Source organism: Anoplolepis gracilipes, chromosome 3 (genome assembly GCF_047496725.1).
Source record: "Anoplolepis gracilipes chromosome 3, ASM4749672v1, whole genome shotgun sequence".
Lineage (NCBI taxonomy): Eukaryota > Metazoa > Arthropoda > Insecta > Hymenoptera > Formicidae > Anoplolepis > Anoplolepis gracilipes.
The window spans coordinates 18,410,707-18,415,381 of NC_132972.1; the positions used below are offsets into that span (position 1 = coordinate 18,410,707).

Sequence of the window (4,675 nt, forward strand, 5' to 3'; positions counted from 1 at the left end):
AGATCCAACTATACACAGAATACATTTTATAAAGAATAGGCGAAGAAAGAAATAATAAAAATCAGTAATAAAAAAGACAACTGTCGCTCTACACAGTATTCATACAGATAATTATAATAAAACGATTATTGAATCACGACACAATCAAATAAACATTAAACAGACATTGTATCGAACATTGATCAACATCGATTGAAACATCGATTCAACCATGTTTGAACCACTATCATATATCAAACGAACGTCGATCAACATCAAACAAACCTCGATCAACATTAAAACGAACTATGATCGGTTCGTAATCAGCTGTCATTGATCGACTACTTGTTTAAAGATGTTAAATATTCCACATCTATTGTCTGCTAAAAATGCAAACTAACAGAAAAATGCATCACGTACTGTAATATAATATTCACCACACAGATGTATACAAGGATAAGGTATATAATACTTGCTATAAGGAGAGGATAAAAAAAGATATACGCATATGTATTTTGACAATAGTTTATTATAAATATGGATTGATCAAACCTTTATAATAATGCTTCGACCACCAATTGAATATTTTGAATACATTTTGTAAAGCGCAATTTTTATATGTTTATTGCACACAATGCATAGTAGATTCGAATTTATTTTCAATCGTCCAATTTAAATAATATTCTATTTAACTTTCCTAAGATTAGTTCCTTAAATTCTAAAATAAATTAATATTATTTAGTTTATAGAATATGAATATAATTCCTGTGTTTTCTATATTATGCAACAAATATATTTTTGCATACTTCTTTATTTATAAAAAATATATAAAAATATTAGTATTTTTTAAACTTACCATAAAAACATAGATTTTCATTTTCTACACGTAAAGCAGAATTTTATTTTTATAAAAGATGTACTATCTGTAACAATTTTGTTGTTATTATTAATATCTGAAAAGAAACTAAGTATTAGTATTTTTTTTACAAATATCATATAACGTTAATAAATTGTAGCTAATGCTCATCGTTTTTGCTTCTACATTAAACAATATGTTTTCGTCTAATATATTTCTTCCAATATGTTTAGATGTACTCTGTAACTCTTTGTCATACAACACAAAATTTTGTTTCTGTGGAAGAGCTGGCAGAATTTTTTCTTGCGTAACACTATTTTTCTTTAAAGAAATCTACATCTTTTTTCAGAAGAGAAAGATAAATATTTTTTTTGGTTCTTATACGTCTTCTTTTTTTCTCGTTCTTGTAATTCATTTGAAGCGAGACCTGTATCATTATTTGATGTATCTTCTGCCAAAATTAATTTTTGTATACCTTCTTCGTAAGTATCTGAATAATATAAAATAAAAGTGTAAAAGAAGTTATAAAAATTATTAATAATATATGCAATATTACATGTAACTAATAATATATACAAATTTATGTTTTATATTATTCACTTACTCGCAATGCCAAAAATTTTTACTGGTAACTCCTTTCAATCTGACTTTTCTCATAGTATCTCTCTTGCCGTTATAGCTTTATTAATACGAAACTTTGTTTTAAAGTGACAAGGCCAAATACATGTAAACGTATCTGCGTTGTACCATGTAGCAGGTATTAGCTGCAAACTATCATTAAATTTCGCAATGATATATTTTTCGTTATCCATTTCTGTGTTGCGCAAAATGAACGAAGATCATGTAGAAATTATGTATACATATTTTATTATAAAAATATGTATATTATGTTACGCACAAAATTATATTTCATGACATGGTGATTTATATAAATCTTACATATTTCAATTTTGTACCAATAACACAAATTTCTTTATTTTTTGTGTAACATTTATATAATCAGAATATTATTACCATTTCATAATAAGCAGCAATTATTAGAAGAATTTTTACAATTATTAATAAATTTTCCATTTGATATTCTGAGATACTACGATTCAACATCAACGTTATCAAGTATTGGGCCATTCTTGTGTAAATTTGTACATGAATATATCTTATTATTATTATTATCATGTTCTACAAATAATTAAAATTACAATTTTCAATTTCATTATACCTTTTAATCAACTGTTGCAATGGCTTTTCATTTTTCCGTAACTGTCTTTTTATAAATGTCATAAAATTTTCGAAACTGAACGCACAAAAATTATCGAGTGGACCATACAGTCTTACATCAGAACATATACGTAAAAGATTATGCACATTATGCGATATGTATTTATGTTTATCGTATAATATTTCAATCGACTTAACAAAATAATGAAGCAAAGCTTCAGCAAAATTTTTAATTCTTCTTGACATAAATTTCGACGTGTAAGAATTGTTACAGCTACATGTAATGTGAGAAAATGAGTATATATTTTTTCTTGTAATATATATTTCTTAATACAACAGGACTGATTATAATAGAAAATTTCTAAATTCTGCTGCTTTCCACTGCTTAACGTCTCTTATTGATCTAGGTCTTCTAACAAAATCAACCGGTGTAGTATTTCTAAATAAAATCTGTAAATGTGATATTTTATTAATAACTCTTGCGTTTAAACATATAGAAGTTGGACCTTTCGTCCACAGTAGTATCATTTTATCATAACTCCTAAACAGATCAAATGCATATAATCTAACGGAGTGTTAGTTATAGGTAAAAAATTGAGAACATTATGTAGAATAGAAACACTAATTTGAAAATCTTTATAGGCATTAATCGCAAATAACTCATCTGTTCTTAAAGTATTGTTTTCTTTTCATATGGAAAGTGTTACGTACCGCAACTTTCCCACGCAAATATTTCACGAATAGATATCTTGTTAAGAGACAGCAGTTTCTCACGCTAGATGTGCATAAGCCACAGGACACTCTTAATATTTTTTCGCGAGATATCTCTTTCGGTTAAGCGATAAGCGCATCACTTTGAGATGCCACACGACTTTATCTGCATGTGGGGACCTCCGAGAATGAAGGTCCAGCGATATAAAAGTAGTCAGTTCTAAGTCGTCTCTCTCTGAGAAAACACCTTCGACTTGTAGCATTGCGCCAAATAAAGTCTTGTAACTAGATAACTATACCTTTTTATTCATTACACGTTCAGCACGTAACAATTGGTGGCAGCGGTACCCAGTTATCCAGAAGACAAATCGTTACCAACATTTTCACTTCGTTATTTACATAAAGTATGAAGTCGAAATAAAGCACGAAAGAAGAATACGAGCGGAGAAGTCTGAATTCAAGAAAACCTTACAAGCCGTACAGCGCAACATTGAGGTAGAAGACCGAAGACTAACGCTAACTGTTCCTGTTTAACAAGTGCAGCAATAGGTGCAATAATTTCGTAATCTACTCACCAATAAAACCTTGGCAAATAACTGCTTAATATACAAGGTATAAGGTCAGGCAGACGCTGCGGAAATACAATACAACGAGCAAAGAAGAAGACGAAGCATCCCGGAACCTTTCCGAGAGAACGACAACGAAACTCCGTGGATAGCCGACACGTAAAAGGGCTACTTCATCGGACTTCGAGTCAACAGCATCTTGGAGCAGCATCAAACATTCCTCAGTCCCCAGCAATGATTTTATACGCCGTATTACTGTAAGCTAATGAACTACAAGAAATCCTAAAACGCATTATAATACAGATAGTTCCGAAGAAGGTAGTTTAGAAAATAGTAGTTTAAGAAACACAGCAGCTTAGAATTTAAATTTACATTAAGGTAAAATCGATAATCATAAACGATCAAGCGGCAGATTTTACGCAAAATCAAGACGAGACGAGCCACAGTCGTAGATCCTCTGTTTCGTCAAATAATAGTTATTTTTCTGTTCGGAATAATTTAACACTTTTACCAGTTTTTAACGGCAAAAATATCCCAACATATCAATTTATATCCGACTGTAAAGAAATTCTCGAATTAGTCGAACTGGTCGAAAGAACCTTCTTTTTCAGAGCAATCCTTCAAACAAAATTAACAGGCAAAGCCGTACTAGTTAGATCCTTATATACGATAACGAATCTCGACGAATTATGTAGCGCGTTGGAAAAAGAATTCAGCAATAGCAAAACTTTTGATCATTGGGAACTCGAAATAAATAATCTCAGGCAAAATAGAGATGAATCCATTGAAAATTATATTACCAAAGTAAGGAAATTAAATTCTGAAATGATTATTGCAATTTCTAATTATCCTGATCCAGCAGCAAGAACAGGATTAAGAGTTTTTGCTATTAATAAATTAATAGATAACTTTTTCTGCGGATTACACAAACATATCGGACAACATCTCTTAGCACAGAAATTTAATACATTAGAAGAAGCAATAGAAAGTGCAGTTAGATTCATACGAAAATCACAATATCACGCAGAAAGATTTAAAGTTAATAAATCTAATGTTCAAACTATAACTTGTAATTATTGTAAAAAAATTGGGCATTCTAAAAATGAATGCAGGAGAAAAATTTTTCATACACAGAACCAAAACGGAAATTCAAATCCAAATTTTCAATATAATTATAATAGACGTGAATTTAATCCTGTGCAAAATTTCGACAATAATTCTGGAAATAGATTTAATGTACAAACCAATAGACACCAAATAAATAACGAGCAAAATAACGATAATCGGTATAGTTCAGGTAATTCAAATAATTATCGCCATAATATAATAATAGTAATAATCAACC

General features: G+C 29.8%; 1 long non-coding RNA gene across 1 annotated transcript; it reads right to left on the bottom strand.

Annotated features, from left to right (window-relative positions):
• Positions 1 to 617: 617 nt before the first annotated feature.
• Positions 618 to 1,576, bottom strand: LOC140664275 (uncharacterized). Its single transcript, XR_012046425.1, has 3 exons — positions 1,440 to 1,576; positions 836 to 1,325; positions 618 to 697 (listed from the first exon to the last, which is right to left on the bottom strand). It is a non-coding gene; the product is annotated as an uncharacterized lncRNA (long non-coding RNA).
• Between the last annotated feature and the right edge of the window lie 3,099 nt (positions 1,577 to 4,675).